General features: G+C 40.5%; 1 long non-coding RNA gene across 1 annotated transcript; it reads left to right on the top strand.

The window, feature by feature from the left end:
• The first annotated feature begins 453 nt into the window (after positions 1 to 453).
• LOC118689797 (uncharacterized) lies at positions 454 to 8216 on the top strand. The gene is made up of 3 exons (XR_004980683.1): positions 454 to 515; positions 4342 to 4453; positions 8115 to 8216. It is a non-coding gene; the product is annotated as an uncharacterized LOC118689797 (long non-coding RNA).
• Positions 8217 to 9796: the final 1580 nt, after the last annotated feature.

Raw genomic sequence — 9796 nt, 5'->3', positions numbered from 1 at the left:
AAACTGTGATCCTCCAGACAGAGTCTTACTTCAAGAAGCTGCAAAATGCTCACTCTCATCAAGCTCTAGAGGCAAGATCATTATCGCTGGAGGCCCAGTGATTTCTGGAGAGTCACTGTGCCACGTGAGTCACTGGAGTGGGTTTGCTGGCCAGCAGCTTCTGCTGCTGTTTCTAGAGAGAGCTGTAAAGGCATCACAGCTTGGGCTGGAATCAGCACTTTCATGCCTGAGTCCTTAAGGCCAAGCCTGCAGCAAACTGCTGCGAATCCACCCCCAGCAAACACCTCTGGTTCCACCCCAGAGCACAGCCTTTGCACAGGTCCATCCTGATGGACATGTCAGGGTGTCTGTGGGAGCAAGCTGACAGCTTTGTAAGTAGAGCCATCTCTGTGGGAGCTGCTAGAACATTTCCTCTTGTGTCCAGTTCTACTACTTTGGACTTCTCACAAGTGTGGTTTTTAAGAAGATGGTGGAAAAGACCTAGCCAGAACTACTTCTTGTCCACCAAACCAAAGGTGAGAATGTATTTTCCTGTCCCTTACCACTTCCCATCTCTTACTAGATTTTTCCATTACATTCTTCCAGTAGATCTCCTTTCTCTCACTGTAGCCTTTTCAGCAGGATCCCTTACAGTCTGTCACCACCCACAAAATGCCCTTCCTTCCATAAGTCTCAGCTTGGTCTTCTCCTTCGATACAATTCATCTGACCTCTATTTATTAATATAAAATTAAAAGACATAACTAGCATTACATACTCACAGGAAGGCCTGTAAATTATATTAAAACAACGTAAAGTTGGAAAAAATATGGAAACAAAGAAAAGAATTTAAATTAGTTACTTAAAAGGTTAGTGGAAGTGTGAAAAGATTTACTTTGGTTGTCCAATATTCGTCATTCATTTAATCAATTAATTTACTTCTCACAGCCAAAACACTGCCATTAAAAAGACTTACTCAGATGCTTTACCCTGTTCATATTGATTCATTTTCAGTGAAAATATCAATATCCTTGTATAGATCTAGACCTTAAAGTTACTTAATTATTGATTGAGAAACAGTTGCTCAGACTGAGAAGGCAGATTTCTGCTGTGTTCAACGATAATAAGAAACCAAGTTTTGCATGAACAGACATTGTAACCATCCCTGTTCACTGTATTACTTGTCAGAGGGGAGCAGAAGTCTAACAAAACGACTTTTCTGTGACCTAGGGTGGTCAACACTTCCCATTTCATTCATCAACTATTGAAAACTAAATTAGGGAACTGTGTGCCTTTTTCAGTAATTGTTTCTTACTGTCACTCTGAAGACAGAATGAACTTTCCTGGTGAAAACTGCAGTAGTAAATAAAACATTTAAATCATGTTGCTTTTCTGGCAGCTTCTGAGCATCGTTTTGAAACATGAGGACTGTAATATGTTGAGATATAATTCATTTGAACATTTGGGGGTTTTGGTGGTTTGTGATTTCAGCTGAAACAACTGGTAGTAAATCTTTATAATCAGGAATTGGAAATTAACAAGTTTGGAATTTCATGTCAGATTCTATGGGTAATTTATTGGTTTGTAGGAAAATTTAATATTTTGAAATTATGGAGAGAAGGAAAAAAAAGGGGGAAAACCAGTTTATGTTGCCCATGATTGTAACTGAGGAGCATGAAATGAAACTGGACCCTAAGATTTCCTTGGGGTAAGGGGAAGGGGCTTCTTTCCTGCTGGGAATGAAAATGCGGTTGTTCTGTAGAGATTCTGAACAAAGACATGGCAGAATACCTAGACACAAGCTAAGTCACCCAGTAGGACCCTGTAAATCTTAGCTTATTGTATTTCACAGCCATGGGCTAAATGGTGAGTGGCAGACACTGTGTCAGCCAAAGCTGGCTCAAAGCTGCTCAGCAAGGCTGGCAAACTTGGATGAGGGTTTGGGGCGAGGTAGCAGCCCAGCCCTGAATCCCATAGAAGGTGGTGGAGGGCAGTGGAGCAGAGCTGGCTTCTGTCCCCAAGGGGTGTCTCCAACACAACATAGTGGAGCTGTTTCTTTGGTGGCAGCAGCACAACCCCGTACATCCAAATACCTGCTCTAGGGTAATCCAGGTACTGTCAAGGATCAGTTCCAATCACCATGGGTTTGCAAGTGTGGTGCCACAGGTTGCCATTTCTGTCCATGCCAGGAGGTGACCTGATGGCCAAAGCCTTAGAAATGCAGAGACAATCATCCTATATCAACCATGCCTTAACTCTGACCTGGGCAAGAGCAGATATTTCTAAGGAGCTAAGAGATCATAGCATGAGCAATACAGAAGAGTCTGCCCATTGTGATTGGAGTGGGAAATAACAATCTTTAATTTACAATATTAAGCCATAGTATGACTTGGGTTGGAAGGGACCTTAAAGATAACTAATTCCAAACCCCCTGCCCCACTAGATCAAGTTACTCAGGACCTCATCAGTTGTCATGATTTCCATCTCAAAAAAATCAGTTCTGGTTTTGTTTAATTAAAAAAAAAAAAAAGTAGTGTATAAAAGACCACAGTTGATTGACTGTGAGCTGAGGATGTTTCCAGCAGAACAAAACACCACCATTAGCATGGCTTCTCCCTGGATGCTCTGCAGTTTTAGAGGTTTGACAATATTGCATTCAGAGGCATGGCAACATGGATTTAGGTAAGAAAAATGTAGTTTAATAACATTTCAAATCATTTGTTTGCCCTGCAGCATATATAACTACTACAGATAATAGCATATCAAAAATAGAAAAATATGAGAATAGATAGATTTATTCTGCTTTTGCATATTCTATGACTTTTTATGAAAAACAGAACTTCTAAAATAGAAAATTGCAAAGTTCTGAGGCATCAGATCCACACAACCTGATCTTGCATGAAATTATGCTGTTGTTCAAGTGTTAATACCCTCATAAAAAATCACTCTATGATAAAGGTATCTGTTTAAAATTGACATGTGTTCAGAGTAAGGCCAGATTACTCTACACTGAAAATGCCAAGGAGATGGTAGAACAGCTCTTTTCACAGGTAAGGAATCATAATTGTAAAACATAAAGATTAACTGCTTAAGACATACCCAGTATAACCATACATATCAGCCTATTTACAGTATATCTTCATAGCAAATCCTCCATTTCAAGTGCCAGAATGAGAAACAGAGATCAAATCTGTGCTTTAATTTGTTTTGGGTTTGTAATGTCAATTTTCTATTGATTTTAATTACATGTCATTGAATTGTGTGTTGCAAATCTCTCCCTGTGGTTGCGGGAAGAGCGCAATGCATTCTTTTAGGAGGATTGTACTCTACCACAACTGTTCTCCATATCCACTTCTGCCTGCACATGCCTCTTTTCCCTGTGCAGTTCCTACACTGTGTGATGCGGTACTCTGGTCACCCTTTGTTAAGCAAAGGCATTACAAATATGACCTGTATGTTGGCATCTACATGGGTTTGAGGCAAATGGAAATATCGTTGACAGGGCACACATAGGAGTTTCTTTTTAATCATGCCAGGGAAAACCACTCATTTTAATGAGGAATGTGCACTTTATTTTACCCTATACCAGGCATCAAAGAGGAAGCCTCCATGAGCATGTCAAGCACAGGAAGTAATTGGGTTTAGAGCAGTGTGTGGAAACTGCCTCAGCAAAATTTTCTTAGTCTTGATGATGACTTCTTGCTATTGCCGGTGTCTCTGGAGAGTATATAATTTTCTATTCTTGCATGCAAAGATGAGAAAAAGTGATTGGAGACTTTAAAAGAAGGGACTAACAGTTAATGCCTGTATTCAATGAATTCTCAGTTATTCAGAGCTGGGAGGTAGATCCAAAGCACAAAGACTACTTCCTGCATGCATCCATTTTTTCCATAATGCTCCAGGAGAAGCAAACCAGAGATTAATGGAAAGTTTACACTGCCTCACTTTTTTCAACATTGGCCAACTTGACAGAGATGGCCTGTTTCTGAAAGGAAACAAATTTCTTCATCATTAGCTGAAAAATCACTGCAGTGTCTCCTTCTTGTGTAAGAACTGTACTCTGGTGACTCCCTGGGTAACCTGAAAAATAATTTGTTAAGGAAAATCTATGCAGAGAACAACCAGTTCAATTTACTAATTTTTACTTAGTCTTTATTTTGAAAATTCACAGAAGTTACTGAATTCCCATATGGTCCTTTTCCTGGCAGTATGTTGGTGATCCTGGGTCTTTGTTGGCTCTGCTCAACACATGAAGCAGCAATGTCCATTCTTTCAGCAGTGATCCAGAAGTGAGAAAGCCCTGCAGAAGCCACTACATTCTCCTAAAATCTTTCAGCAGCTGAATATTTTTTAAAAATCACAGGTGTCTAAACGAAGATTTCACATATAATGAAGTGGCTATGCTCCATGAACTTGGAAGGCAGTGGCTGCTTGGAAGCAAGATATTCTTAGGACCTGATTTACAGTTAACCCAGGTATGGAAAACATGAGTCTATTGAGCAATCTAACTTTAATGTGACTCCAAATGCTTATTTGTGTCCATGGGTACCTTACTCTGCACCTGATAGCATTCTAAGGCTGTGTATGAATTTTGAGCAAAGTCATGCATCTGTAGACAAGTCTTTAACATGTTTACTATTCATTACTATGATTAACATGTTTCAGCTAACATGATGGAGTTTTGCCTCAGATATCCTTGTTGCTGTTTTGGATGTTTTAAAGCTCACTGTTAAATCTTAAAAACCAAAAAACCCCACACTGAGTGAAACTGCTCAGCTCTCTGACTTAAGGAGAGAGAGTCTGATTTACACCAGCTGAGAATCTGATTGTTGCTTTTGAGCTATCGTAATTGCTTAAGTGAAACAGACAAAATAATTGGTGCAAACTAATAGAACTGATGGAAAAAGATTCAGTGTTTGTCAATACCAACTATGCTATGGAGAACCTGATCAATGAATTAGTCTATCAATTAATTAGCCTAGGCAGAAAATGACTCCCTGTACTGTTAGTCCATGAAAAGATCAATAAAGTCAAATGTCTAATTTAGTGTTTCTCACGTAATGATTATATTAGGAGAAGAAGAATTTAAAAAGTATTTATATACTGTTTCAATTACGGTTCTCAAGTGCTCCATTAACAACAATAATATACCCAGATAGTCCTGTTAGAAAGATTAAAAGCACAAATTTCAGGATATTAATGCTGTAATGTTGTTTGTCCTCCTGTCTGTTTATGTGGCATCTTCAAGGGACTGATATTCTTACAAAGAAATGGTAGAGTGGTACCATGATCCCACTATGTTGAGCAACCATTTTGTCAGTTCCATGTGGGAAATTGTGGCAAGAACATCTGGCTTTTAGGGCAAATCCTTCATTTTGGCAGGCCCTAGACTGAGCCACCTCTCTGGGATGACTTTGGGAGTTCACAGCTGTTGTGTCATCATCAGAATCACACAGGGCAGAAAACTGAGAACTCAACCTTTTTCTGTTTTAATTGGCTGCAGTCTTATTATGTCTGCTAAGTGTGGCCTGGTCACTCACACTTTGAATTTTGCATATTTATAATTGACTTTACAGCAAAAATAGGCAAATACATCTTCTGTTACAATCTGGTAAAGTCCCTAATTATGAAGTCTTTAAAGTCTGGCTGTTTGCCCTGTAGTACAAAAGAGAAGCAGCCATTCTTGCTATCATGCACACAAATTTGATGGCTATGAATTTTAAAAGTATGCTTTGCACTACAGGAAAAAAAAAGAGTTTTAGATATCTTTGTATAAAATGCAAGAAGTGATAATGATGTGGAAACTGAAGTAACTGCCTATTAGTCAGGCTTGGAGGCTGATGAAAGCAGATTTTGTGAAGGGGCACAAAAAAAATCCAGATTACCTGAAAATAAGATTTTACTGAAAGGAAAAATATGTTGCAGTAATCCTGTGATAATCTGCTGTGATGAATAATAAACATACAGCAAATATCAAAATGAGGCTATCTGCAGTCAGTGAATAATTACTGCTTTGAGATGATCTAGGCTTTGGTGAACATGTAGATTACTTTTAATGTTGAAAATAACCTTTTACCTTTTTCAGTCTGTTTCCAGTCTACAATGTTATCTTTAAAAGCTTAGTCTTTTGCAGAACAATGATGTGTTACTTCATGTTTCATATTCAAGTATCAAATTTTCTATTAAAAATAGATTCAATTTTAAGTAACTAGTGATGAAATGTTCAATATGAGTTAGCTGGATAAAAAATTAATGTTGGCAGTACTCCTGTTTTGCAAGGATTAGCTGAACTGGCCAGAGTAAAATTTAAATGTGTCTGCTTTTGTCAGTTTCAGCATATTCTGCCTAAAACTTACACTTTGTACAGGCCTTAAGGTATCAAAAATAAAATAATGTGCGCTTCAGTGTAGGGAATGGTCACTTCCAAGCTGTTGCACAACAAGTCATAGGAGATATTGTGCCCACCCCACTCTGTGTTCTCCAGAATGCCTAATTTTGAGACAGGCTCCCATGCATATTGTCACTGTGCAAACGTGGGGGTGTGTTACCTCTTTGCAGAAGATGCCTGAAGCCTCTCAGCAGATGAAGAATTGATGAAGAGGGAGTAAATATATTTAACCTATTTTTATATGGAAAACTCTTCTGGAGCAAAGGAGGCACAGACAGACAGACAATCCTTTCTTCCAAAATTCACAACATAGTGCTAGTGGTGAGTTCCTAAAATACAACATTTTTTCCAGGACTGACTGAGTCAGAATAGGGCAGTAAACTTCTGCTTACCTGGCTCACTTCCCTGATGAACATCCCTAAAAGGGCTTTTCCCAATCCACACCCAACAGAGCATGGCATGCATTTTCTTACAGTGAATATCTGCAGGTTAAGAAAAACCCTTGATGGACTTACATAGCCTCAATATCCCACAACAGTTCCTATAGCAATATATTAAGGCTGGAACTTTTTTTGGAGTGTGAAAGAATTGGCTCCTTTGCACAACATTGTCAGCAGGACATTTTTAATGCATATGTGGCAGAGGTGCAGGTTTAGGGATCATTCTCTTATAATGGCCTTTTGTGAGGGTAACCCATATTTATTGCTGCCAAATCCTTAATTCACAGTGTCACTAATCCTGATGTGGATTATCTGGGTAAAATTTTAAGTGGTATTGAAGCCCTGATGAGGGGACTACATTTTCTTAACAACCAACACACTCTAATGCAGATATAGACAGACAAAGTAGAGATACTTCATTTATCATTTCTGCAGCTGCTGGTAGGTAACAGCAATCTTTACATAGATACTTCTGGAGACACCAACTTGCACGTGGAAAGATAAGAGTCTATTTATTTTTTAAAAAAATTATCAGCAATCAGGTGAGAGAGAGATGATGGGGTTTTTGTGTGAATCAGGGTAAGAATCCAACTACATATGCCTAAAACCAGCCAGGAGGGCAGGCAATCTGGCTGCAATCCCTAGTCACCCCCAGCACATGCACACATCTATCTGGCTTTTCACAAGAAAGGGATCTCATATCTTAGTAAAGAAATACCTTGAGAACTCATGCAGCACATTAACAGAAATCTAGTTTTCTCTATTAATGGTCTTTTGCTTGGGTCTGGGACTTCCACTGCATAAAACAGTAGAATGCTCCTTCACCAGATCTGAGCAATCCCAGAGGTGGTTTAAGTAGCAATGCAAAGGAGTTCAGCTTCTCCAGGCTTTGATATTTAAAGCAGCCTGTGGCACTGCAGAGCTGGCAGCAGTGGGAAGGTGCATGTGATGCAAACAGTGGAAAACGTGAGTCCAGCTCCCTTCCTGCTCAGGAAGACTCACTGGTGTCACTGTCATGAGTTTGCACTGCAAGGAACTGGGATTCACTTGGTTCACCAAACCTTTCCAGTCTCTATTCATATTAAGGTAGCTCTCATGTCCCATTTATGGACAGGGAGCAGCTTGTGCTTGGCACTGACCATGAAATGCTGAGCCCCAAAGAGCTGATGGCTCTGTCTGCCAGCACACAAAGAGGGCAAGGGGACAAGGAAATGTGCTCAGCTCTGTTGGGACAAGAGAAAGCCCCAAAGCCTGCAGTCCTAAGCATGCTATCTCTTTAAACATCTGTCTCTGTTTTTGTGATAACAGGCTGAGTAGAGTTTTGTAAGGAAGAATTTGAAGATGAGGAAAGTAACTTTATTGCTGTTAATAGAGAACATTCTGCAACATGACCTACCACCTGGTAGAAACCAGAGAGTGAGTAATAATACCACAGATGGAGCAATCCTCTTGGTATTTATGATTTGGTTGGTTGGGTGGGTTTGGTTTGGTTTTTTTTTCTGGGGGTGGGGGGGAGAGTTTTAATTCTTCTGTTTAAATTTAAAAAGGTTTAGAGAGTACAAAAGTCAGCAAGTACAGTTCTGTGTTCTTTTTCCTTAGATAATGCATTCATTCCAGCTAAATATGGGGACAAATGCCTGGGGCTATTGTTCAATCTCACATAATATTGTTACAATAAGGAATTAGAAAAAAAAATATGACAAAAGCATAGGCAGGCTATGGGTCATGTTATCTTTGGACTCCGGGATCTTTTTGAAAAATACGTGATGTCCTGTAGGGTCCCATGTGGCTTACCCCAGGTGGCACCAAGCCCCTTGGGCTCTGCAGCCAGGTCTCCACCAGTGGGGGATCTCCATGCATTTGTGTCCCCATGGAAGCTGGCAAGGAGGCAGAGCCAGCTGCTGTGAGCAGTGCCCTGGTGCCTGTGCCTGGCTGTGCCACGTCCGGCCCAGCAGGAGCAGGGGGGGAATGATGCCTTCCAGATCCAACTGGGAGCAAGGAGGACTAGTGCACACCAGCTGATAGGGCTGGCACAGCTTTTCTCACTAATGCTCAGTAAATCCCCAAAGGCTCTGGATGCCACTAAGCAACTAAAATTCTAGAGCTTGTCAGAGTCATCCCAATGATCCACATCTTTTGGTTCAGCAAAATGGGGCCTAGAAATGTGAGAACAGGATCTCTGCACGGAGGCCCATAATTCTGCTTTCAGTCTTCTGGGGCAAGAACCAAGGTGAATAAAAATGGGAAATATTCACAGGGTGAGACATTTCTCTGTAATCACAGGACCTTTGCATAGAGTGTCGTTTTTGATGCTGAAACTGCAAAACATTTGCCTTACATTTGCCTTGGTTCTGGTTGTGTTGTGTTTTTACTGAAATACACATCGGATGTTTCCTCCACTGTACTTCTTGCAAAAATAACAAGCTCTAAAGCTTGTCCAGCATGCTTCAGCAAACCAAGCAGTAACACTCACTGCACTGGACCATGACCATATGTACATGCGGGGCTGTCTTTTTTATTTTCCATTCCCATGTTCAGACAGTGTCACAATATCTTTGATACAAATGATTTCATTGACTTAATAGTTGATTGTGTACCACAGAAGTTTGCAATAGCCTCGGAGGTCATGTTTAATGACGCTGTTTTGCAGAGCCCAGCCAGAGTCTTCCACATGCACAGCTATCCTTGTGCTTTCAGCTGTACCATAATCCTCTTCTTGCCCTAGATAGCCCACAGCCTGCTAAGGGGGAGAAACCTCAGGAGGGAGTGTCCACCCAACCCCAGTGGGGACAGGGATCTTTCAGCCAAGTCAGTGGGTACTTTTGCATTGCTTTGTGCCACTGGAGCTGGTAGAGTTTTTACACTTTTTTCTTTCGCCCTTTTTCCCCACTCCTAGTGCTCAGATAACTCAAGCAGGATCTCATAGCTGCCACAGAAACAATCCTCATAACCTGTCATGATAGACAAAGAGGTGAACCTACTTTGTCCAG

This window comes from Molothrus ater, chromosome 9 (genome assembly GCF_012460135.2).
Source record: "Molothrus ater isolate BHLD 08-10-18 breed brown headed cowbird chromosome 9, BPBGC_Mater_1.1, whole genome shotgun sequence".
Taxonomy (NCBI): Eukaryota; Metazoa; Chordata; class Aves; order Passeriformes; family Icteridae; genus Molothrus; species Molothrus ater.
The sequence above is the reverse complement of the archived record's forward strand: the minus strand, read 5'-3'. Positions and strand labels throughout refer to the sequence as shown.